Genomic DNA, 27,469 nt, shown 5'->3' on the forward strand with positions numbered 1-27,469 from the left:
AAACCAATACCAAAAAGTCTGAACCAAGAATAGAGTGCCAGTGTTGGTCTGGCCAAAGTATCTGTTGACTCTAGCATGGTGCCCTCATACTCCAACCAAGAAAGACCAAGAACCATTCCAAGACCGACACTGTATTCCCAGGAAGAAAGGATGTGCAGTCAAAGATAACCCTCCCATTCCCATAATGAGCCACGATTGACCTCCTAGACCAACTTCCAAGCCGCACTGCAGCAGAGGGCAAAGAGACTGGATCTGTCCAAGCCCCAACCTTCATGAAGGACTGGGCACTCACCCCCCCAATCCAGCAAGAACTGAGATTGACCCAGTCTCCAAGTCCTCTGCTACAGAGAAGCCCATTCGACCAGCCCAGTTAGCCAATCACAGTTCAAAATAGAAAGTTCAGACCATCTAAGAACAGCAGACCCTTTACTTCCAGAGAGTGAGACCCAGGGCCCAAGCTCTCCGTAGACTTCCCAAAAGAGATCAGAGTGAAAGCCTAGCATGGTTGCCGATCCCCTTTGCAGAAAGCAATAACCTACAGGAGATTGAAGACCCCAGCTGAGCTTTCCAGTATAAGGAGGGGCAAGCAAAACTAACCCAAATTGCAAGGAAGGCTTGATTGTCAGTTTAGGAGCTTAAGCTTCTCTAGATGTTTCAAACTAAACTAGGACTTTTCACTCCTAGACCAAGAACCCAGGGACCGTCAACAAATGGTTAAACCCGAGCCTGTGATTTCTGATATCAGTTCATCACTGGGTCCACAAAAGTGTGGCTAAACCTAAACAGGAGTTATGATAAAGGCTCCTAACTCCCAAATGTTTGTGTGGAAACCTACCTTTTGATGCTGCAGCCCCACGAGAGATATGTTGCTTTGAGCTATTCATTCTCAGTTGGAAGACACAAAACAAAATGGATGGCATCATGTCCACTGAGATTGAATGCAGATATCAAAATAGTTATGAGAAATGTGGCTTCTAGGGTTCCATCATTGCTGACCTACTGAAAATGCTGGCTTCCTAGATCTTGCTGTCACTTACCCCCTGTCAAGGATGCAGATCTTGGATAAAAGCCACAATTTGCATAGTTGCCTGGATTTAAACACCAGCATGACAGCCAGGCAACTAGCCTTGCCATTTCATATTGCTTGATCAAGAAAAAGAGTTAAAACATTCAAAGGCAAAAATATGCAGCTTTGAGGTCATGCACAACAATAATCACTGCTACACCCGCATGATTTTGCAGATAAGGACACATGCAGCTTGGCCTCTTATATTGGGCTGGCCAGCTGCCATCACAGATCCTTCCCCTAGAGTTGCCAATCCTACTTTAGACAGGACATGAGGCACAGGAGAGTGGGAGTCACCTTTTCATATATCATATGTTAATACACATTATTGTGGCGTTTCACATCAATTAGAAAAATTGCAGCAACCTTTCCTACCCAAGCAATTAAAAGTCTACTGCAGGAGTCTCCAAACTTTTTCTAAAAGGTCAATTTACTGTCCATGAGAATCTAAGGTGGCTGAAATGAGCCCGAGCATAAACCATGCCAGATCTTTAGGCATTATGGGAGAAAAAGTGTCCCATGTTTGCGAGTGGAAGGAATACTGCCCCAGTGTCAGTAATTATGCCTCAAGGCCCAGATAAGGAAAGCAAAGGATCACATCTGGTCCCAGTGAGACCACTGGTCTATAGTAACCCAACTAGTTTGAAGAACTGCTTCAGGATAGACTTTCTAGTAGTGTTAATCATGGAAAGGAGGGGGGACCTCCACAGGATTTGGTACCTAAACTGTATCAAAACACATTTTCACTTAAAATGTCCTATAGATTGCATTTATAACCCCAATTTGATACATACCTCTAATTTTTCATCTGTTTACAGTGTTGCCATAGTTCACCCTTGAAGGGCACCTCACCAGCTACAAAATAAGGTAGGCATTAGAACCCCATAAAACAATTTATAAACCATTTTGCAAGCATTTTATATTAAAGCAGAAAAGCTTCATGAGATCTTTGAGTGAAGTTAGCCAATGAAAAGGTTGAAGTTTTGCCATTTTGTGGGAATGGCACGTGCTAGACCCTTATCCCTTAAGAGGCTAAGGCATCTAACCCAATACCAAAAAGTCTGACCCAAGAATAGAGTGCCAGTGTTGGCCTGGCCAAAGTATCTGTTGACTCTAGCATGGTGCCCTCATACTCTAACCAAGAAAGACCAAGAACCATTCCAAGACCGACACTGTATTCCCAGGAAGAAAGGATGTGCAGTCAAAGATGACCCTCCCATTCCCATGATGACCATGATTGACCTCCTAAACCAGCTTCCAAGCCGCACTGCAGCAGAGGGCAAAAGACTGAATCGGTCCTAGCACAGACCTTCACAAAGGACTGGGCACTAGCCCCCCGATCCAGCAAGGACTGAGATTGACCCAGTCTCCAAGCCCTCTGCTACAGAGAAGCCCATCAACTAGCCAGTTAGCCAAACACAGTACAAAATAGGAAGTTCAGACCATTTAAGAACAGCAGACCCTTTACTTCCAGAGAGCGAGACCCAGGGCCCAAGCTCTCCGTAGACTTCCCAAGAGGGATCAGGGAGTTAAAAGCCTAGCAGCCGGCTATAACTTGCAGAAGGATCCAGAGGAGAGCAAAAGAGACGAATCGGGACTCTCGGTAGGACAGGGCGGGGCAAGCAACACTGCCAAACCGAAAAGTGCAAGAAACGCTCAGTCACTCAGCCTAGGAGTGCAATCTGAAGAGATATCAAACTGGACTAGGACTTGTCACTCCTAGACCCCAGAACCTGGGGACCACCAACAAGTGGTTAAACCCAAGCCCATGAGTTACAATAACAGTTCATAACTCAATTAGCAATTTAACACTGGGTCCACATAAATGTGTGGCTAAACCCAGACAGTGTTTGCATGGGAACCTACCATTTGATGCTGCGGGGCCACAGAGAAAGTTCCACATTGCTTTGAGCTTTTCGTTCCCAGTAGTACCTAAACAAATAAAGAAATAAATGGCATCATGCCCACTGAAATCAAATGCTTAGATCAAAATAGCTACTATAAACTTATGAGAAATGTAGGCTCTAGCATTGCCGACAACGCTGGCTTCCTGGAGCTCATCATCACTTATCAAGTATGCAGATCTTGGACAAAAGCCCCAATATGCATACTTGACTGGAATTAAACACCAGCATGACAGCCTGGTAACTAGCCTTGTCATATCAAATCATTTCATATACAAATATTGCTTTAGCAAAAATGAAAAGATAATGCATTCAAAAAGGCAAAACAAAGTTGTGCTTTGAGTCATGCGTACACAGCCTTGCAACACAAAGTAATAACCACTGCCACACCTGAACTCATCCTTACTGGCCAGCAGCCATCACAGATCCTTCCCCTTATGTCAGTGCTGCCAGTCCTACTTCAGACACCAGGAGGCTCAGGAGGACGGCAGTCTGGTCATATTTTCATGTTAAGTGGCTGATTTGTTGCTAGGATGAGAGATAGTCCTAGAAACGAGCCACTAGCAACATGAAAGGTTGGCTAGTTTCTGCACCCCATCCAGACCCACTATGTGCCCTGCTGTGTAACATAGGACTATAAAAAAAAAAAAAAAAAAACTGGGGGGGGGGGGAGCATGCATCCCACAAATTCACAATGATGGTGGGGGGCGCAGAGCATGCATCCCAAATTCAAAATGAGGGTGGTGGTGGGCGCAGAGAGCATGCATCCCACATTCACAAGGAGGGTGGTGGGGGGGGGGGGGGCGCAGAGAGCATGCATCCCACATTCACAAGGAGGGTGGTGGGGGGGGGCGCAGAGAGCATGCATCCCACATTCACAATGAGGGTGGTGGTGGGGGGGGCGCAGAGAGCATGCATCCCACATTCACAATGAGGGTGGTGGTGGGGGGGCCCAGAGAGCATGCATCCCGCATTGACGAGGGTGGTGGGGGGGCACAGAGAGCATGCATCCTGCATTCACGAGGGTGGTGGGGGGGGCGCAGAGAGCATGCATCCCACATTCACAATGAGGGTGGTGGTGGGGCGGGGCGCAGAGAGCATGCATCCCACATTCACAATGAGGGTGGTGGTGGGGCGGGGCGCAGAGAGCATGCATCCCACATTCACAATGAGGGTGGGGGGGGGGGCGCAGAGAGCATGCATCTCACATTCACATTGAGGGTGGTGGTGAGGCGCAGAGAGCATGCATCCCACATTCCCAATGAAGGTGGTGGTGAGGCGCAGAGAGCATGCATCCCACATTCCCAATGAAGGTGGTGGTGAGGCGCAGAGAGCATGCATCCCACATTCCCAATGGTGGTGGTGGGGGGCGCAGAGAGCATGCATCCCACATTCACAATGGTGGTGGTGGGGGGCGCAGAGAGCATGCATCCCACATTCACAATGGTGGTGGTGGGGGGCGCAGAGAGCATGCATCCCACATTCACAATGGTGGTGGTGGGGGGCGCAGAGAGCATGCATCCCACATTCATAATGAGGGTGGTGGTGGGGGGCACGCAGAGAGCATGCATCCCACAAATTCACAATGAGGGTGGTGGTGGTGGGCGCAGGGAGCATGCATCCCACAAATTCACAATGGGGGGTGCAGAGAGCATGTATCCCACAAATTCACAATTAGGGTGGTGGTGGGCGCAGAGAGTATGCATCCCATAAATTCACAATTAGGGTGGTGGTGGGTGCAGAGAGCATGCATGCCACATTAACAATGAGGGTGGTGGGGCACAAAGCATGCATCCCACAAAAGGGGGCGCAGAGAGCATGCATCCCACATTAACAATGAGGATGGGGGGCGCAGAGACCATGCATCCCACAAATTCACAATGAGGGTGGTATTGGGGGGGGCGCAGAGAGCATGCATCCCACATTCACAATGAGGGTGGGGGGCACAGAGCATGCATCCCACATTCCCAATGAGGGTGGTGGTGGGGGGGCACAGAGAGCATGCATCCTACATTCACAATGAGGGTGGTGGAGGGGCATGCAGAGAGCATGCATCCCACATTGACAATGAGGGTGGTGGAGGGCGCAGAGAGCATGCATCCCAAATTCACAATGAGGGTGGTGGTGGGGGGGGCACAGAGAGCATGCATCCCACATTCACAATGAGGGTGGTGGAGGGGCATGCAGAGAGCATGCATCCCACATTGACAATGAGGGTGGTGGAGGGCGCAGAGAGCATGCATCCCACAAACAATGGGGGGCGCGGAGAGCATGCATCCCACAAACACACAATTAGGGTGGTGGGGCAAAGAGAGCATGCATCCCACATTCCCAATGAGGGTGGTGGTGGGGGGGGCGCAGGGAGCATGCATCCCACAAATTCCCAATGAGGGGGGCACAGAGAGCATGCATGCCAAATTAACAATGAGGGTGGTGGTGGGCGTAGAGAGCATGCATCCCACAAATTCACAATGAGGGTGGTGGTGGGGGGGGGGGGACGCAGAGAGCATGCATCCCACAAATTCCCAATGGGGGGGCACAGAGAGCATGCATCCCACAAATTCCCAATGGGGGGGCACAGAGAGCATGCATGCCAAATTAACAATGAGGGTGGTGGGGGGCGCACAGCATGCATCCCACAAATTCACAATGGGGGGGTTCTGCCAATCCCCTGAAGTTAAAAAGGCAGAGAAAGTTTGATCTATGCAGTGCAATGGCTTGTCTGTTTGCATACAAACATTTAGTTATGCCACAATATAAACAAACTGTTAAAAAGCGATTATATAATAAGATTGTAACATGTTTGTGACATTTAAACAAAGTGGAGTGAAAAAAAAAAAGTTTAGACTGCAGCTCCAAAATGAACATTGCAACCATAATGACATCCAAGCTCTACTTACCAAGCATGTGGCAACCAGCCATGTTGCTTTCCATCTGGAGGTGAAAAGCCAGGCTTGTGCACAGGTGAGGGTATTTATGGGTAATCAGCCTTAAAAGGTCAGCTGACGCAGCCCAAACTTTAACCCCTTATTTCCCAGTTTATGTTTTTGCATTACCCCAATGAAACAGGTCAAAGGGTGTTTGTTGGAGCCTGGGTTCACACTGGTGCATGCTAAACTCTGCATGCGATTCGCACAGCGGGCCTGTGTACATGTCTGTGATGTCTGTCCGGTGTGATTTGAGCCATACGATGTATGGCTCAAATCGAATCCGCACCAAAATGGTGCAGAACCCTTTTGGTTTCCGAATTTGAATGACATTGCATAGGTGCTCACACACATGGCAATCGCACTATGTTTTGCAATCTGTTTCAGGTGTTGTTAATCTAGCATTGACACCCACAGCAGATCGCATGGACACCATGCCATTGCTATGCAGTGCGATGTGATGCTGGAAAACATGGCAAATCTTGTGCTTTTCCCGCATCACATCAGTGTGAACCGGAGCTCGTGGTTTACAGAATTGGGAAAAAAAAGGGGGGGTTGTCACAGGTGCAGTAAGTGGCGGTTTAGATTAGTGTGCTCTGCGAGATTGCAGCGCAAGTCAAATGCGATGCGATTTCAGCCATACAGATAGTATGCTGAATTCACATGACGTTCGGATTAAACTTGCACAGGAGCATTTTTTTGGTACGCAACAGAATCGGATTGCATTGGTGTTCACACCTATGTGATGTGATGCATGTGCAAACTGTCAGTTTGCAGTGCGATATGCGAACTGAAATGAAGGTGGTATTAAGATTGTATTGACACTCCCAGCAATTTGGATATGGCAGTATGAACTGCCTTGTGGGAATTCGCAGGGTTCCCGCATTGCGCAAGCGTGAAGGGGTACCAACTCATACAATTAAGTTGCACCGAGTTCTGTATAGCATACCTCCTAACTTTTGAATGAGGGACATTTCATGAAGATCGTGACCTGCGGCACGTTGCAGCAAAAAGTGGGCGTGGCCAAACATGAGAGGGGCTTAAGGGCTGTGGTAAACAAAACATGGGCTTCCCTGTACCTATAAAATAGATTGCTATGCCACAAGCTTGAGTCTTAGGGATACATATTAGACATGTGCAATTAGTTTCGCATGAAACAAAAATTCGTACGAATCCGAAATACAAACTTTTATTTATACGAATTCCGAATGAATTATGAAATTCGGATCCAAATTCATAACGAAAATTCGTAATTAACAAAAAGTTAACAAACCTAAAAAGATATAAACCCAGGAAGTCAGTACAGCACAGGGTGGGAACCCCTCATAATGATAAATTCATCATAACAAACTTGCGTTATTTTTACGAAAAGTTAACGAAACTAAAGGTTAAAAACCCAGGAAGTCAGGACAGCACAGGGATGGTGGGAACCCCGTATAATGGGTACAGCGGGTTTAAACTCAGACCCGGGAACTCAGCACAGGGATGGTGGGAACCCCGTATAATGGGTACAGCGGGTGTACACTCAGACCCGGAAACTCAGCACGGGGATGGTGGGAACCCCTTCTAAAGGGTACAGCGGGTGTACACTCAGACCCGGAAACTCAGCACGGGGATGGTGGGAACCCCTTCTAATGGGTACAGCGGGTGTACACTCAGACCCGGGAACTCAGCACGGGGATGGTGGGAACCCCTTCTAATGGGTACAGCGGGTGTACACTCAGACCCGGGAACTCAGCACGGGGATGGTGGGAACCCCTTCTAATGGGTACAGCGGGTGTACACTCAGACCCGGGAACTCAGCACGGGGATGGTGGGAACCCCTTCTAATGGGTACAGCGGGTGTACACTCAGACCCGGGAACTCAGCACAGGGATGGTGGGAACCCCTTCTAATGGGTACAGCGGGTGTACACTCAGACCCGGGAACTCAGCACAGGGATGGTGGGAACCCCTTCTAATGGGTACAGCGGGTGTACACTCAGACCCAAGAACTCAGCACAGGGATGGTGGGAACCCCTTCTAATGGGTACAGCGGGTGTACACTCAGACCCGGGAACTCAGCACAGGGATGGTGGGAACCCCGTATAATGGGTACAGCGGGTTTAAACTCAGACCCGGGAACTCAGCACAGGGATGGTGGGAAACCCGTTTAATGGGTAAAGCGGGTTTAAACTCAGACCCGGGAACTCAGCACAGGGATGGTGGGAACCCCTTCTAATGGGTACAGCGCGTTTAAACTCAGACCCGGGAACTCAGCACGGGGATGGTGGGAACCCCGTTTAATGGGTGAAGCGGGTTTAAACTCAGACCTGGGAACTCAGCACGGGGATGGTGGGAACCCCGGTGAATGGGTGAAGCGGGTTTAAACTCAGACCTGGGAACTCAGCACAGGGATGGTGGGAACCCCTTCTAATGGGTACAGCGGGTGTACACTCAGACCCGGGAACTCAGCACGGGGATGGTGGGAACCCCGTATAATGGGTACAGCGGGTGTACACTCAGACCCGGAAACTCAGCACGGGGATGGTGGGAACCCCTTCTAATGGGTACAGCGGGTGTACACTCAGACCCGGCAACTCAGCACAGGGATGGTGGTAACCCCTTATAATGGGTACAGAGGGTGTACATTCAGACCCGGGAACTCAGCACAGGGATGGTGGGAACCCCTTCTAATGGGTACAGCGGGTGTACACTCAGACCCGGGAACTCAGCACAGGGATAGTGGGAACCCCGTATAATGGGTACAGCGGGTTTAAACTCAGACCCGGGAACTCAGCACGGGGATGGTGGGAACCCTGTTTAATGGGTAAAGCGGGTTTAAACTCAGACCCGGGAACTCAGCACAGGGATGGTGGGAACCCCTTCTAATGGGTACAGCGGGTGTACACTCAGACCCGGGAACTCAGCACAGGGATGGTGGGAACCCCTTCTAATGGGTACAGTGGGTGTACACTTTTTGGGATAAAAGGGCCGGGGGTGAGATTTTGTGTCATTTTGGATCCATTTTGGGATGAAAGGGCCGGGGGTGCGATTTTGTGTCTTTTTGGAACCTTTTTGGTATAAAAGGGCCGGGGGTGCAATTTTGGTCATTTTGGACCCATTTTGGGATAAAAGGGCCGGGGGTTCAATTTTGGTCTTTATGGACCCATTTTGGGATAAAATGGCCGGGAGTGCAATTTGATAATTTTAGTCCCATTTTGGGATAAAAGGGCCGGGGGTTCGATTTTGTAGCATTTTGGTCCATTTTTGGGATAGAAGGGCCGGGGGGTGCAATTTTGGTTAATTTAGACCCTTTATGGGGGTAAAAGGGTCGGGGTGCGATTTTGTGTCATTTTGGATTCATTTTGGGATAAAAGGGCCGGGGGTGCAATTTTGGTCATTTTAGACCTTTCTGGGGTAAAAGGGCCGGGGGTGCGATTTTGTAGCATTTTGGAACTTTTTCGTGATAAAAGGGACGGCGGTGCAATTTTGGTAATTTTGGACCCATTTTGGGATAAAATGGCCGGGGGTGCAATTTTGGTCATTTTGGACCCTTTTTGGGATAAAAGGGCTGGGGGTGCGATTTTGTGTCATTTTGGGGTAATAGGGCTAGGGGTGCGATTTTGTAGCATTTTAGACCCTTTCTAGGATAAAAGGGCCGGGGGTGCGATTTTGTGTCATTTTGGACCCTTTTTGGGGTAAAGGGGCCGGGGGTGCGATTTTGTGTCATTTTGGACCCTTTTTGGGGTAAAGGGGCCGGGGGTGCGATTTTGTGTCTTTTTGGACCCTTTTTGGGGTAAAAGGGCCGGGTGCGATTTTGTGTCTTTTTGGACCCTTTTTGGGGTAAAAGGGCAGGGGGGCAATTTTGTGTCATTTTGGACCCATTTTGGGATAAAAGGGCCAGGGGTGCGATTTTGGATCATTTTGGACCCATTTCAGGATAAAAGGGTCGGGAGTGCAATTTTGGTCATTTTGGACCCATTTTGTGATAAATGGGCCGGGGGTGCGATTTTGTGTCATTTTGTCCCATTTTTGGGGTTAAAGGGCCGGGGGGTGTAATTTTCGTAATTTTGCACCCATTTTGGGATAAAAGGGCCGGGGGTGCAATTTTGTGTCATTTTGGACCCATTTCAGGATAAAAGGGCAGGGGGAGCAATTTTGGTCATTTTGGACCCATTTTGGGGTAAAAGGGTCGGGGGTGCAATTTTGGTCATTTTGGACCCATTTCAGGATAATTGAGACGGGGTGAAATTTTGTGTCGTTTTGGACCCTTTTTGTTGTAAAAGGGCCGGGGGTGCAATTTTGGTCATTTTAGACCCTTTTGGGGTAAAAGGGCCGGGGGTGCAATTTTGGTCATTTTGGACCCTTTTCGGGGTAAAAGGGCCGGGGGTGCAATTTTGTGTCATTTTGGACCCTTTTTGGGGTAAAAGGGCCGGGGGTACAATTTTGGTCATTTTTGACCCATTTTGGGGTAAAAGGGCCGGGGGTGCAATTTTTAGGACCTTTTTGGGGTAAAAGGGCCGGGGGTGTGATTTTGTAGCATTTTAGACCCTTTCTAGGATAAAAGGGGGTGCGATTTTGTGTCATTTTATAACCTTTTCAGAGTAAAAGGGCCGGGGGGTGCGATTTTGTGTCATTTTGGACCCATTTTGGACCCATTTTGGGATAAAAGTTCCTGCTGTGCAATTTCGGTCATTTTGGACCCTTTTTGAGGTAGAAGGGCCGGGGGTGCGATTTTTTGTAATTTTTGCCCCATTTTGGGATAAAAGGGCCAGGGGTGCAATTTCGGTCATTTTGGACCCTTTTTGGGGTAAAAGGGTCGGGGTGCGATTTTGTAGCATTTTGGACCCTTTTTGGGATAAAAGGGACGGGGGTTCAATTTTGGTCATTATGGACCCTTTTCGGGATAAAAGGGCCGGGGGGGCAATTTTGGTCATTTTGGACCCTATTTGGGGTAAAAGGACCGGGGGTGCAATTTTGATTATTTTTGGACCCATTTTGGGATAACAGGGCCAGGGGTGTGATTTTGTGTCATTTTGGATCCATTTTGGGATAAAAGGGCCGGGGGTGCATTTTTGGTCATTTTGGACCCATTTCAGGGTAAAAGGGCCGGTGGTGCGATTTTGTGTCATTTTGGACCCATTTTGGGGTAAAAGGGCCGGGGGTACAATTTTGGTCATTTTTGACCCATTTTGGGATAAAAGGGCCGGGGGTGCAATTTCAGTCATTTTGGACCCTTTTTGGGGTAAAAGGGCCGGGGGTGCGATTTTGTAGCATTTTGGACCCTTTTTGGGATAAAAGGGCTGGGGTGCGATTTTGTAGCATTTTGGACCTTTTTTAGGTTAAAAGGGCCAGGGTGCAATTTTGTAGCATTTTGGACACTTTTTAGGATAAAAGGGCCGGGGGTGCGATTTTATGTCATTTTGGACCTATTTTGGGATAAAAGGGCTAGGGGTGCGATTTTGTGTCATTTTGGACCCATTTTGGGATAAAAGGGCCAGGGGTGCGAATTTGGATCATTTTGGACCCATTTCAGGATAAAAGGGTCGGGAGTGCAATTTGATCATTTTAGTCCCATTTTGGGATAAAAGGGCCGGGGGTTCGATTTTGTAGCATTTTGGTCCATTTTTGGGATAGAAGGGCCGGGGGGTGCAATTTTGGTTAATTTAGACCCTTTATGGGGGTAAAAGGGTCGGGGTGCGATTTTGTGTCATTTTGGATTCATTTTGGGATAACAGGGCCGGGGGTGCAATTTTGGTCATTTTAGACCTTTCTGGGGTAAAAGGGCCGGGGGTGCGATTTTGTAGCATTTTGGAACTTTTTCGTGATAAAAGGGACGGCGGTGCAATTTTGGTAATTTTGGACCCATTTTGGGATAAAATGGCCGGGGGTGCAATTTTGGTCATTTTGGACCCTTTTTGGGATAAAAGGGCTGGGGGTGCGATTTTGTGTCATTTTGGGGTAAAAGGGCTAGGGGTGCGATTTTGTAGCATTTTAGACCCTTTCTAGGATAAAAGGGCCGGGGGTGCGATTTTGTGTCATTTTGGACCCTTTTTGGGGTAAAGGGGCCGGGGGTGCGATTTTGTGTCTTTTTGGACCCTTTTTGGGGTAAAAGGGCCGGGGTGCGATTTTGTGTCTTTTTGGACCCTTTTTGGGGTAAAAGGGCAGGGGGGCAATTTTGTGTCATTTTGGACCCATTTTGTGATAAATGGGCCGGGGGTGCGATTTTGTGTCATTTTAGACCCTTTTGGTGTAAAAGGGCCGGGGGTGCAATTTTGGTCATTTTGGACCCTTTTCGGGGTAAAAGGGCCGGGGGTGCAATTTTGTGTCATTTTGGACCCTTTTTGGGGTAAAAGGGCCGGGGGTACAATTTTGGTCATTTTTGACCCATTTTGGGGTAAAAGGGCCGGGGGTGCAATTTTGGACCCTTTTTGGGGTAAAAGGGCCGGGGGTGTGATTTTGTAGCATTTTAGACCCTTTCTAGGATAAAAGGGGGTGCGATTTTGTGTCATTTTGGACCCATTTTGGGATAAAAGTTCCTGCTGTGCAATTTCGGTCATTTTGGACCCTTTTTGAGGTAGAAGGGCCGGGGGTGCGATTTTTTGTAATTTTTGACCCATTTTGGGATAAAAGGGCCGGGGGTGCAATTTCGGTCATTTTGGACCCTTTTTGGGGTAAAAGGGTCGGGGTGCGATTTTGTAGCATTTTGGACCCTTTTTGGGATAAAAGGGACGGGGGTTCAATTTTGGTCATTATGGACCCTTTTTGGGATAAAAGGGCCGGGGGTGCAATTTTGGTCATTTTGGACCCTATTTGGGGTAAAAGGACCGGGGGTGCAATTTTGATTATTTTTGGACCCATTTTGGGATAACAGGGCCGGGGGTGCGATTTTGTGTCATTTTGGATCCATTTTGGGATAAAAGGGCCGGGGGTGCATTTTTGGTCATTTTGGACCCATTTCAGGGTAAAAGGGCCGGTGGTGCGATTTTGTGTCATTTTGGACCCATTTTGGGGTAAAAGGGCCGGGGGTACAATTTTGGTCATTTTTGACCCATTTTGGGATAAAAGGGCCGGGAGTGCAATTTCAGTCATTTTGGACCCTTTTTGGGGTAAAAGGGCCGGGGGTGCGATTTTGTAGCATTTTGGACCCTTTTTGGGATAAAAGGGCTGGGGTGCGATTTTGTAGCATTTTGGACCTTTTTTAGGTTAAAAGGGCCAGGGTGCAATTTTGTAGCATTTTGGACACTTTTTAGGATAAAAGGGCCGGGGGTGCGATTTTATGTCATTTTGGACCTATTTTGGGATAAAAGGGCTAGGGGTGCGAATTTGGATCATTTTGGACCCATTTCAGGCTAAAAGGGTCGGGAGTGCAATTTTGGTCATTTTGGACCCATTTTGTGATAAATGGGCCGGGGGTGCGATTTTGTGTCATTTTGTCCCATTTTGGGGTTAATAGGCCGGGGGTTGTAATTTTGGTAATTTTGCACCCATTTTGGGATAAAAGGGCCGGGGGTGCGATTTTGTGTCATTTTGGACCCATTTCAGGATAAAAGGGCAGGCGGAGCAATTTTGGTCATTTTGGACCCATTTCGGGGTAAAAGGGTCGGGGGTGCAATTTTGGTCATTTTGGGCCCATTTTGGGGTAAAAGGGTCGGGGGTGCAATTTTGGTCATTTTGGACCCATTTCAGGGTAAAAGGGCCAGTGGTGCGATTTTCTGTCATTTTTGACCCATTTTGGGATAAAAGGGCCGGGGGTACAATTTTGGTCATTTTAGACCCTTTTTGGGGTAAAAGGGCCGGGGTGCGATTTTGTAGCATTTTGGACCCTTTTTGGGATAAAAGGGCCGGGGGTTCAATTTTGGTCATTATGGACCCTTTTTGGAATAAAACGGCCGCGGGTGCAATTTTGGTCATTTTGGAACCTATTTGGGATAAAAGGACCGGGGGTGCAATTTTGATTATTTTTGGACCCATTTTGGGATAAAAGGACCGGGGTTCGATTTTGTAGCATTTTGAATCCATTTTGGGATAAAAGGGCCGGGGGTGCAATTTTGGTCAATTTAGACCATTTTTGGGGGTAAATGGGCCGGGTGCGATTTTGTGTCATTTTGGACCCATTTTGGGATAAAAGGGCCGGGGGTACAATTTTAGTCATTTTAGACACTTTTTGGGGTAAAAGGGCAGGGTGTGCGATTTTGGACCCTTTTTGGGATAAAAGGGCCGGGGTGCGATTTTGTGTCATTTTGGACCCATTTCAGGATAAAAGGGCCGTCGGTGTGATTTTGGTCATTTTGCATCCATTTTGGGATAAAAGGGCCAGGGGTGCAATTTTGGTCATTTTGGACCCATTTTGGGATAAAAGTGCCGGTGGTGCAATTTTGTTCATTGTGGACCCATTTCAGGATAAAAGGGCCGGGGGTGCAATTTTGTTCATTTTGCACCCATTTCAGCATAAAAGGGCCAGGGTTGCGATTTTTTGTCATTTTGGACCCATTTTGGGATAAAAGGGCCGGGGTTGCGATTTTTTGTCATTTTGGACCCATTTTGAGATAAAAGGGCCGGGGGTGCAATTTTGGTCATTTTGGACCCTTTTTGGGGTAAAAGGGCCGGGGGTGCAATTTTGGTCATTTTGGACCCTTTTTGGGGTAAAAGGGCCGGGGGTGCGATTTTGTAGCATTTTAGACCCTTTCTAGGATAAAAGGGGGGTGCGATTTTGTGTCATTTTATAACCTTTTCGGAGTAAAGGGGCCGGGGGGTGCGATTTTGTATCATTTTGGACCCATTTTGGGATAAAAGTTCCTGCTGTGCAATTTCAGTCATTTTGGACCCTTTTTGAGCTAGAAGGGCCGGGGGTGCGATTTTTTGTCATTTTTGACCCATTTTGGGATAAAAGGGCCGGGGGTGCAATTTCGGTCATTTTGGACCCTTTTTGGGGTAAAAGGGTCGAGGTTCGATTTTGTAGCATTTTGGATCCATTTTAGTCAATTTAGACCCTTTTTGGGTGTAAATGGGCCGGGTGCGATTTTGTGTCATTTTGGACCCATTTTGGGATAAAAGGGCCGGGGGTACAATTTTAGTCATTTTAGACACTTTTTGGGGTAAAAGGGCAGGGGGTGCGATTTTGGACCCTTTTTGGGATAAAAGGGCCGGGGTGCGATTTTGTGTCATTTTGGAACCATTTTGGGATAAAAGGGCCGGGGTTGCGATTTTTTGTCATTTTGGACCCATTTTGAGATAAAAGGGCCGGGGGTGCAATTTTGGTCATTTTGGACCCTTTTTGGGGTAAAAGGGCCGGGGGTGCAATTTTGGTCATTTTGGACCCTTTTTGGGGTAAAAGGGCCGGGGGTGCGATTTTGTAGCATTTTAGACCCTTTCTAGGATAAAAGGGGGGTGTGATTTTGTGTCATTTTATAACCTTTTCGGAGTAAAGGGGCCGGGGGGTGCGATTTTGTATCATTTTGGACCCATTTTGGGATAAAAGTTCCTGCTGTGCAATTTCAGTCATTTTGGACCCTTTTTGAGGTAGAAGGGCCGGGGGTGCGATTTTTTGTAATTTTTGACCCATTTTGGGATAAAAGGGCCGGGGGTGCAATTTCGGTCATTTTGGACCCTTTTTGGGGTAAAAGGGTCGGGGTGCGATTTTGTAGCATTTTGGACCCTTTTTGGGATAAAAGGGACGGGGGTTCAATTTTGGTCATTATGGACCCTTTTTGGGATAAAAGGGCCGGGGGTGCAATTTTGGTCATTTTGGACCCATTTTGGGGTAAAAGGGCCGGGGGAACAATTTTGGTCATTTTGGACCCTATTTGGGGTAAAAGGACCGGGGGTGCAATTTTGATTATTTTTGGACCCATTTCAGGGTAAAAGGGCCGGGGGTGCGATTTTGTGTCATTTTGGACCCATTTTGGGGTAAAAGGGCCGGGGGTACAATTTTGGTCATTTTTGACCCATTTTGGGATAAAAGGGCCGGGGGTGCAATTTCAGTCATTTTGGACCCTTTTTGGGGTAAAAGGGCCGGGGGTGCAATTTCAGTCATTTTGGACCCTTTTTGGGGTAAAAGGGCCGGGGGTGCGATTTTGTAGCATTTTGGACCCTTTTTGGGATAAAAGGGCTGGGGTGCGATTTTGTAGCATTTTGGACCTTTTTTAGGTTAAAAGGGCCAGGGTGCAATTTTGTAGCATTTTGGACACTTTTTAGGATAAAAGGGCCGGGGGTGCGATTTTATGTCATTTTGGACCTATTTTGGGATAAAAGGGCTAGGGGTGCGATTTTGTGTCATTTTGGACCCATTTTGGGATAAAAGGGCCAGGGGTGCGAATTTGGATAATTTTGGACCCATTTCAGGATAAAAGGGTTGGGAGTGCAATTTGATCATTTTAGTCCCATTTTGGGATAAAAGGGCCGGGGGTTCGATTTTGTAGCATTTTGGTCAATTTTTGGGATAGAAGGGCCGGGGGGTGCAATTTTGGTTAATTTAGACCCTTTATGGGGGTAAAAGGGTCGGGGTGCGATTTTGTGTCATTTTGGATTCATTTTGGGATAAAAGGGCCGGGGGTGCAATTTTGGACCCTTTTTGGGGTAAAAGGGCCGGGGGTGTGATTTTGTAGCATTTTAGACCCTTTCTAGGATAAAAGGGGGTGCGATTTTGTGTCATTTTATAACCTTTTCAGAGTAAAAGGGCCGGGGGGTGCGATTTTGTGTCATTTTGGACCCATTTTGGGATAAAAGTTCCTGCTGTGCAATTTCGGTCATTTTGGACCCTTTTTGAGGTAGAAGGGCCGGGGGTGCGTTTTTTTGTAATTTTTGACCCATTTTGAGATAAAAGGGCCGGGGGTGCAATTTCGGTCATTTTGGACCCTTTTTGGGGTAAAAGGGTCGGGGTGCGATTTTGTAGCATTTTGGACCCTTTTTGGGATAAAAGGGACGGGGGTTCAATTTTGGTCATTATGGACCCTTTTTGGGATAAAAGGGCCGGGGGTGCAATTTTGGTCATTTTGGAACCTATTTGGGGTAAAAGGACCGGGGGTGCAATTTTGATTATTTTTGGACCCATTTTGGGATAACAGGGCCGGGGGTGCGATTTTGTGTCATTTTGGATCCATTTTGGGGTAAAAGGGCCGGGGGTACAATTTTGGTCATTTTTGACCCATTTTGGGATAAAAGGGCCGGGGGTGCAATTTCAGTCATTTTGGACCCTTTTTGGGGTAAAAGGGCCGGGGGTGCGATTTTGTAGCATTTTGGACCCTTTTTGGGATAAAAGGGCTGGGGTGCGATTTTGTAGCATTTTGGACCTTTTTTAGGTTAAAAGGGCCAGGGTGCAATTTTGTAGCATTTTGGACACTTTTTAGGATAAAAGGGCCGGGGGTGCGATTTTATGTCATTTTGGACCTATTTTGGGATCAAAGGGCTAGGGGTGCGAATTTGGATCATTTTGGACCCATTTCAGGCTAAAAGGCTCGGGAGTGCAATTTTGGTCATTTTGGACCCATTTTATGATAAATGGGCCGGGGGTGCGATTTTGTGTCATTTTGTCCCATTTTGGGGTTAAAGGGCCGGGGGTTGTAATTTTGGTAATTTTGCACCCATTTTGGGATAAAAGGGCCGGGGGTGCGATTTTGTGTCATTTTGGACCCATTTCAGGATAAAAGGGCAGGCGGAGCAATTTTGGTCATTTTGGACCCATTTCTGGGTAAAAGGGTCGGGGGTGCAATTTTGGTCATTTTGGGCCCATTTTGGGGTAAAAGGGTCGGGGGTGCAATTTTGGTCATTTTGGACCCATTTCAGGGTAAAAGGGCCAGTGGTGCGATTTTCTGTAATTTTTGACCCATTTTGGGATAAAAGGGCCGGGGGTGCAATTTTGGTAATTTTAGACCCTTTTTGGAGTAAAAGGGTCGGGGTGCGATTTTGTAGCATTTTGGACTCTTTTTGGGATAAAAGGGCCGGGGGTTCAATTTTGGTCATTATGGACCCTTTTTGGGATAAAAGGGCCGGGGGTACAATTTTAGTCATTTTAGACACTTTTTGGGGTAAAAGGGCAGGGGGTGCGATTTTGGACCCTTTTTGGGATAAAAGGGCCGGGGTGCGATTTTGTGTCATTTTGGACCCATTTCAGGATAAAAGGGCCGGGGGTTAGATTTCTTGTAATTTTGGACCCATTTGAGGATAAAAGGGTCGGGGGGTGCAATTTTGGTCATTTTGGACCAATTTCAGCATAAAAGGGCCGGGGGTGCGATTTTGTGTCATTTTGGAACCATTTTGGCTTAAAAGGGCCGGGGGTGCGATTTTGGTCATTTTGCATCCATTTTGGGATAAAAGGGCCAGGGGTGCAATTTTGGTCATTTTAGACCCATTTTGGGGTAAAAGGGCCGGGGGAACAATTTTGGTCATTTTTGACCCATTTCAGGATAAAAGGGCTGGGATGCAATTTTTGTCATTTTGGACCCATTTTGGGATAAAAGTGCCGGTGGTGCAATTTTGTTCATTGTGGACCCATTTCAGGATAAAAGGGCCGGGGTGCAATTTTGTTCATTTTGCACCCTTTTCAGCATAAAAGGGCCAGGGTTGCGATTTTTTGTCATTTTGGACCCATTTCAGGATAAAAGGGTCGGGCGTGCAATTTTGGTCATTTTGGACCCATTTTGAGGTAAACGGGCCGGGGATGCAATTTTGGTCATTTTGGACCCATTTTGGGGTAAAAGCGCCGGGGGTGCGGTTTTGGTCATTTTGGACCCATTTCAGCATAAAAGGGCCGGGGTTTTGATTTTGTGTCATTTTGGACCCATTTCACGGTAAAAGGGTCGGGGGTGCAATTTTGGTCATTTTGGACCCATTTTGGGGTAAAAGGGGCGGGGGTGCAATTTTTGTCATTTTGGACCCATTTTGGGATAAAAGTGCCGGTGGTGCAATTTTCTTCATTGTGGACCCATTTCAGGATAAAAGGGCCAGGGGTGCAATTTAGTTCATTTTGCACCCATTTCAGCATAAAAGGGCCAGGGTTGCGTTTTTTTGTCATTTTGGACCCATTTCAGGATAAAATAGGGGGGGGGAACAATTTTGGTCATTTTTGACCCATTTCAGGATAAAAGGGCTGGGGGTGCAATTTTGGTCATTTTGGACCCATTTTGGGATAAAAGTGCCGGGGGGAACAATTTTGGTCATTTTTGACCCATTTCAGGATAAAAGTGCTGGGGGTGCAATTTTGGTCATTTTGGACCCATTTCAGGATAAAAGGGCCAGTGGTGCAATTTTGGTCATTTTGGACCCATTTTGGGGTAAAAGGGCCGGGGGAACAATTTTGGTCATTTTTGACCCATTTCAGGATAAAAGGGCCAGGGGTGCAATTTTGGTCATTTTGGACCCATTTTGGGGTAAAAGGGCCGGGGGAACAATTTTGGTAATTTTTGACCCATTTCAGGATAAAAGGGCTGGGGGTGCAATTTTGGTCATTTTGGACCCATTTTGGGATAAAAGTGCCGGTGTGCAATTTTGTTCATTGTGGACTCATTGCAGGATAAAAGGGCCAGGGGTGCAATTTAGTTAATTTTGCACCCATTTCAGCATAAAAGGGCCAGGGTTGCGATTTTTTGTCAGTTTGGACCCATTTTGGGATAAAAGGGCCGGGGGTGCGATTTTGTGTCATTTTTGACCCATTTCAGGATAAAAGGGCTGGGGGTGCAATTTTGGTCATTTTGGACCCATTTCAGGATAAAAGGGCCAGTGGTGCAATTTTGGTCATTTTGGACCCATTTTGGGGTAAAAGGGCCGGGGGAACAATTTTGGTCATTTTTGACCCATTTCAGGATAAAAGGGCCAGGGGTGCAATTTTGTTCATTTTGGACCCATTTTGGGGTAATTTTGTTCATTTTGGACCCATTTTGGGGTAATTTTGTTCATTTTGGACCCATTTTGGGATAAAAGGGGCGGGGTGCAATTTTGTTTATTTTGGACCCATTTTGGGGTAAAAGGGGTGGGGGTGTGATTTTGGTCATTTTGGACCCATTTCAGGATAAAAGGGGTGGGGGTGCAATTTTGGTCATTTTGGACCAATTTCAGCATAAAAGGGCCGGGGGTTCGATTTTTTTTGTAATTTTGGACCCATTTGAGGATAAAAGGGTCGGGGGTGCAATTTTGGTCATTTTGGACCCATTTCAGGATAAAAGGGGTTGGGGTGCAATTTTGGTAATTTTGGACCAATTTCAGCATAAAAGGGCCGGGGGTGCGATTTTGGTCATTTTGGACCCATTTTGGGGTAATTTTGTTCATTTTGGACCCATTTTGGGATAAAAGGGGCGGGGTGCAATTTTGTTCATTTTGGACCCATTTTGGGGTAAAAGGGGTGGGGGTGTGATTTTGGTCATTTTGGACCCATTTCAGGATAAAAGGGGTGGGGGTGCAATTTTGGTCATTTTGGACCAATTTCAGCATAAAAGGGCCGGGGTTGTAATTTTGGTAATTTTGGACCAATTTCAGCATAAAAGGGCCGGGGTGCGATTTTGGTCATTTTGGACCCATTTTGGGGTAATTTTGTTCATTTTGGACCCATTTTGGGGTAATTTTGTTCATTTTGGACCCATTTTGGGATAAAAGGGGCGGGGTGCAATTTTGTTCATTTTGGACCCATTTTGGGGTAAAAGGGTCAGGGGTGCAATTTTGGTCATTTTGGACCAATTTCAGCATAAAAGGGCCGGGGTTGTGATTTTGTGTCATTTTGGACCCATTTCAGGGTAAAAAGGCCGGGGGTGCAATTTTGGTCATTTTGGGGTAAAAGGGCTGGGGGTGCAATTTTGGTCATTTTGGACCCATTTCAGGATAAAAGGGCCGGGGTGCGATTTTGTGTCATTTTGGGGTAAAAGGACCGGGGGTGCGATTTTGGTCATTTTGCACCCATTTCACGATAAAAGGGCCATCGGTGCGATTTTAGTTATTTTGCATCCATTTTGGGATAAAAGTGTCGGGGTGCGATTTGTCATTTAGGACCTATTTTGGGGTAAAAGGGCCGGGGGTGCAATTTTGGACCCATTTCAGGATAAAAGGACCGTCGGTGCGATTTTTCATTTTGCATCCATTTTAGGATAAAAGTGTCGGGGTGCGATTTTGGTCATTTTGAACCCATTTCAGCATAAAAGGGCCGGGGTTGTGATTGTGTCATTTTGGACCCATTTTGGGGTAAAAAGGCCAAGGGTGCAATTTTGGGATAAAAGAGACGGGGGTGCAATTTTGGACCCATTTTGGGGTAAAATGGGCGGGGGGGTGCAATTTTGGTAATTTTGGGGTAAAAGGGCTGAGGTTGTGATTTTGTGTCATTTTGGACCCATTTCAGGATAAAAGGGCCAGGGTTGCGATTTGTCATTTTGGACCCAATTTGGGATAAAAGGGCCAGGGGTGCAATTTTGGTCATTTTGGACCCATTTCAGCATAAAAGGACCGTCGGTGCGATTTTTCATTTTGGGATAAAAGTGTCGGGGTGCAATTTTGGTCATTTTGAACCCATTTCAGCATAAAGGGGCCGGGGTTGTGATTTTGTGTCATTTTGGACCCATTTTGGGATAAAAGACGGGGGTGCAATTTGTCATTTTGGACCCATTTCGGGATAAAAGGGCCGGGGGTGCAATTTTGGTCATTTTGGACCCATTTTGGGGTAAAATGGGCGGGGGTGCAATTTTGGACCCATTTTGGGGTTAAATGGGCGGGGGTGCATTTTTGGTCATTTTGGGGTAAAAAGGCTGAGGTTGTGATTTTGTGTCATTTTGGACCCATTTCAGGATAAAAAGGGCCAGGGTTGCGATTTGTCATTTTGGACCCAATTTGGGATAAAAGGGCCAGGGGTGCAATTTTGTTCATTTTGCACCCATTTCAGCATAAAAGGGCCGTGGTTGCGATTTTTTTGTAATTTTGGACCCATTTCAGGATAAAAGGGTCAGGGGTGCAATTGGTCATTTTGGACCCATTTTGGGGTAAAAGGGTCAGGGGTGCGATTTTGGTCATTTTGGACCCATTTCAGCATAAAAGGGCCGGGGTTGTGATTTTGTCATTTTGGACCCATTTTGGGGTAAAAGGGGTGAGGGTGCAATTTTGTTCATTTTGGACCCATTTTGGGGTAAAAGGGCCGGGGGTGCGATTTTTTTGTGACAGTAAGACAGCCTGAAATACGATTGGCCACAGGCATCCTGACTGTGGCCAATCATGGCTCTCCTCGCTGCCGGCGCTGTGATTGGTCAAGCATGCAGGGTCACAGTGCATGCTTGGCCAATCATGAGCCAGCAATGAATTGCGATGGCGCAGTGCATTGTGAGTGCCACACGAATTTGGCGTGAACGGCCCACAGAGTTCTGGCTTACCCAAACACCAAGCTCATCCCTATTGGAGAGTAATGTGGCAGAAATCGGACACTGTTGCCGTCTCACACTGGTGGGTTTAGAGACTGATGTGGCAGCTCTGGTATTGTATTGCTATGGTGGTGATCAGACAATGGTTGGCAGCACTGACATCGGAGTAGACAGCAATCACACAATTTCAAGGTCAATCAGTGGCCCAGTACAATGGATCAGTAATCTGTCCCCAGCGGTGATCTCACTGCACATCAACAACAGAAACAGGCTGCACTGGTGAGTCCTTTTAGAATGATGCCCGTCCTACACGGGCACATGAGGTAGTCAATGAACATTCATGAGTTTGTATGTCATCTGGTTGTACATTGATCCTATGAGGTTTATTAGGATTTGTTACCTGCCTGTATGATCCTTAACCAGTCTTGCTAATTGACAAAACACATTGACTTTAAGGGATCCACCATCACCAGACCATATGAGAATACGTGGCCTATGTATTGTATGTTAGGTTATCCTGCAGGGTAGTTGATATAAAATTTAAGGTCATGTAAATGAATTTTAACCAGACTGGAATAAAATGATGTTTTAATATGTGCATGCTCTCATTCTGTACCAGTGAAGTCTAATGAAAGTGTAAAAAGAAAAAACGATGTTAAAGTTGTACATTTTAAAAAGTTAAGCAAAGGTGGTTCCTTTCCCCCCCTCAATTGTCTTTATAGGATTTAATTACCATGTAATTTAAGTGCAAGCACACTACCCATCTTGTTAAAACATAGTAAAGGATGGACGACATTTCTCATGTTTAATAATCATGTCAACATTTATTCTTTAGCCATGTACAATTGTTTTTATTTCACATTGCAATCAGAAGAGGCTGGCCCTTTAAGCAATCAGAAAGGCTACTGCCCAATAGTCATTGGGAACCTTTGCATTTCCGATGTTTTGGAACTACATTTCCCATAATGCTCAACTACACAAGCATCATGGGAAATGTAGTAACATCTGAGGTGCCAAGGTTCACCGTCACTGACCCAATACGACCACAGAAAAAATAAAAAGCAAGTTAAACAAAAAAAGAAGAAAATCAGATTAAGTGATAAAATGAGGTCTCTGGGATGATTGAAGTTCACCTCGGCCTTGCTTGCAAACGAACACTCCAAGTATAGTAGCAAAAGTTGTAGACAACAGCTAAAAAACAAAGAGGAAAGGTATAGTGTTAGAGACAAAAGATTTCCAAGCAATGTCTTTAAAGTACATTTCCAGCCATATTTGCATTACACCTACTTTTAAATTAGTTAAATGTTGCCATTAATATCGCATAGCTTAGGAAGGAGAACCAGTAATATTTAAAAGCCACCCAACTTTCTTAATTCCTACATGCTCTCCCCACTTTGGTACAGTGTATATTCAGACCCCTCCTAAACATAACAGTTCCTGGACATCTCCATCAACTTATCAAGGATAGGCAAAGTGTAAAAAAGGTTAATTATACCAGATGCTGATGGAAATTGAATAGTGCCAATGTTGGCTTAGCCCTTCTATAGTCTGTATGCAATCCGTTTCCAGCCATAGGGTTTCCATAAATGACCTGCAGAAAGGCAGTATTGACCATTTATAAAGATTCTGAATGGAAGAGAGCATATGGACCAGACACTTGCCAAAAAACCCAACCCTTTGCGCACCCCCCCCCCCATGCTTTTGTTAAGCTTATGCGCATTGTCTAAAGGACAGATCAAAAGATAAACCCTTAATTTACCATTGTACCCTTTACAAAGATTTCCTGGAAATATTATGTATGGATGCTTACCAATCTCCCACACCAGTCTTGCCAGAACCTAGCAGTGTTGCCCAGCCAGCCATCTGAATGAAATAGAGATACCGTTAAAAACACAAAGGATAAAGGCCTCTAAAACAAGTAAACAAACTCCACAGCAAGGCCCGGCTCACATGGATGTGACAGACATTGTAAAACCACAATAACCATTCCTGGCTGGGCTCTTGAAGAACCAGCAATGAATCAACCAATATTTGTAAAATCCCTTCAACTGCTCCAGTGTCTCAGATTAAATAAATAGCTGCGCTAATGGGACCAAAGCCTGCAACCAACAGAAAATTAGCATTCTTCACTGCATCGGGGTGGGCATAAAATGACCAGCAAAGGGGAATCACTGGCATTGTATACAACCACCACTAGAATGAGCTTCAGGGATCTACTAGAAAATACTCCACATGGGGTCAAAGTGCGCAGAGAACAAAGTGGGCAATCTGTTGAACTGCCTTTGTGGCGCTTCACAGTAAGACAAACCATTTAAACCTATTTGTTAAATGGGAATGGTACATGTTAGAACACTTATGCCCTTAAGGGAAAAGGTCTAACACAATACCAAAAAGTCTGACCCAAGAATAAGAGTATTGATGTTGGCTTGGTCCAAAGTATTTGTTGGCTCTAGTATGGTGCCCTCACACTTTAACCAAGAAACACCATGGAACATTCCAAATCAACACTCTGTATTCCCAGGAAGAAAGAATGTGCAGTCAAAGAATTCCCCCAGTCGCATCATGAGCTATGATTGAGTCCCTAGACCAACTTCCAAGCCGCACTGCAGCAGAGGGCAAGAAGACTGAATCAGCCCTAGAACTGACCCTCATGAAGAGCTGGGCACTCGCCCTCAATCAAGCAAGGACTGAGACTGGCCCAGTCTCCAAGCCCTCTGCTACAGAGAAGCCCATCGACCAGCCCAGTTTCCCAATCATAGCTCACAATAGGAAAGGCAAGACAGTCTCAGAACAGCAGACCCTTTTACTTGCAGAGAGCAGAGGCTCTCTGGAGACTTTCCCAAAAGGTTTTAGAGTAAAATAAATGCTCAGCCATCTATCCCCGTCTATGGCAGAAAGAAGCTCCTAGAAACCGATAACCTGCAAGGTAAGCACAAAAGGTGGATTAAAGAGGCCAACAGAGTCTAAAGGAGCAGTGTTGCAGTGCCCCGCCCTGCTCCAACAAAGCTCAACCCACAACCTAGGAGCAAATTTCTACCCAGGGACTTCCAACTGAACAAGTACTTTGCTCTTAGACCCCAACATCTAAGGGTTATGATTAAAAGCTCATAACCCTGCTGAAACCTAGCAAACCAAGCTAGACTAGTATCCTAAATTCATTTGTGGGTCCACAGTGTGGCTAACCCAAGCCAAGAGTTAGAACAAAAGCTCAGAACTCTGGTGAAACCTAGCAAACCAAGCTAGGCCTTCATCCTTAATGAGTTTTAGTACCCACCATCCACAAATGCTGCAGGACAAGAGAAGGGATTCCATCATGCTTGAAGTGTTCAGCCGTCAACTTGAAGTGGTTAAGGCTTCCAATAGAAACCAAGTTGTTAATGTCAACATGTCTACAAAAGATAGAAGTTTGAGGTTAAATATAAAAAAGGTTAATAAAGTTTATAAAAAGTAATGAAAGGGGCTCACTGACAACCCAAAATTGACCTGCTGTTCTGCTCAACACCTGGCTTCATGTGTTTCAGGTCACCCTCAAGTGGGCAGATCATGAAAGGCTAGAAGTCTCTGCATACTTGTTAAGAATATTAGTAGGACAGCCAAGCAACTGAAATTTTCAGGAGAAAACCACAATAGAAGCCTCTATGGCTTCCTATGCCTAGTCCCAAAAACACACAAATAAAACCACCCTAGATAATTCCATACTGGGAGCATAGTGAAGATGTTTTGCTTCACTTTGCTATGGCTTACTCAACAGTACAGGAACTAATGGACTTGTTACCTGGCTAATGTGGCTTTAAAATGTTAATCAAAAAGAAAGCATTCTGCAATTGTCAGAATCTTCTATTTCTCAGGTCACACTCAAAGTGTTGAGGCCAAAGCACTAGAGAGCCAGAACAAACCCACAGACTTGAGCAATGGCAGCCTCCATACTTCATGATTAAGGGAACAAACCCCAGGCGTTGGGTAGAAATAAAAAACCCACCCCTACAAAAATGCTCTACACCCCACATACCCCAGGCTCCATTTGATGATCTGTGGGCCTGAGACTGGCATAGATGCACATCTGCTCTCCCCTTCTTGCTGCTGACCCATAAGTGACATCACTTCCAGGCCCCACTGACAATTTACCTAGCCGTCAAGGCCAGGAAAGAATGTAATGCAGTGCGATGTGCATTGCTTTACATTCAGTGGAGCACAGGACAACATGCAAGGTCTCAGACCCTGGGTGCCTCATTTAAAGAGAAACTTATAACATAGGCGATTGTGCCCCCTATGTGATTGGCTTTTGTAAAAAAATAAATAAATTGGGTAACTTTTTTTAAGGCGTTTTTGAACTCAAATTGGGTGACAAATTGAGGAACATGGTACACCCATAAGCTTGACTGGCAACTAACTTTATCTCCTACAGAATTGCACACAGCGAGTGTGGTGTTAACAAGCTGTACTAAAGCCAAAAAAGCTCACCAATTTTCCCGAAGTGGTGGCTGCATTAGTTTAGGTTTTTATTCCTATACAGATTAGTTTTATCAAGACTGAAGTTATAGCTGGCTATTGTAGCAATATATTAATGCAATTGAAGCAAACTTTCATACCCATGCAATAGGTCTACAAACTTTCTAAAATTACAGTAAATTGACCTTTAGAATCTAGGGCCTGGAATGTGCCCACTGAGCATAAACCATGCCAAATAGTTAGGTATTAGGGGAGAAATTGTTGGTGTCATGGGAGAAATAGTGTCCCATGTTTGTGCGTGAAGAGATACGGCCTTGAGGCATAATTTCTGCCACTGACAAAGGCAAGCAAAAGGAGCACATCTGGCCCCAGGCGGCAGCGAGACCGCTGGTCTATTGTAACCCACTAGTTTGAGAAACCGCTTCAGGATAGACTTTCTAGTAGTGTTAAAGATGTATACAATACCAGGATTTGGTACCTAAACTATCAAAACACAGTTCACTTAAACTGTCCAATAGATTACTGCATTTATAAGCCAAATTTAACCCATACCTCCAATTTGTCATCTGTTCACCGTTACCATAGTTCACCCTTGATGGGCACCTCACCAGCTACAAAACAAAGGCAGTCATTAAGAACCCCATAAACACAATTTATCGTATTTGCAAAAATGTTTTTTTTTTAAACTTGTTAACTACTTACTAAACTTGCAGTAGACAGTTCAGTCTTTTAAAGAGACACTAGAAAAGCAAAAAGGTAGGAGGGGAAGAAAAATAAATAAAAAAAAAAAAAAAAACACCCACACACACCACCACCC

General features: G+C 46.1%; 1 long non-coding RNA gene across 1 annotated transcript; it reads right to left on the bottom strand.

Moving 5' to 3' along the window:
* Positions 1 to 22,998: 22,998 nt before the first annotated feature.
* LOC143930045 (uncharacterized) lies at positions 22,999 to 25,574 on the bottom strand. The gene is made up of 3 exons (XR_013262691.1): positions 25,478 to 25,574; positions 24,014 to 24,066; positions 22,999 to 23,394 (listed from the first exon to the last, which is right to left on the bottom strand). It is a non-coding gene; the product is annotated as an uncharacterized LOC143930045 (long non-coding RNA).
* Between the last annotated feature and the right edge of the window lie 1,895 nt (positions 25,575 to 27,469).

Source organism: Lithobates pipiens, unplaced genomic scaffold, assembly GCF_037356315.1.
Source record: "Lithobates pipiens isolate NorthernLeopardFrog02 unplaced genomic scaffold, aLitPip1_a1.2 Scaffold_25, whole genome shotgun sequence".
Lineage (NCBI taxonomy): Eukaryota > Metazoa > Chordata > Amphibia > Anura > Ranidae > Lithobates > Lithobates pipiens.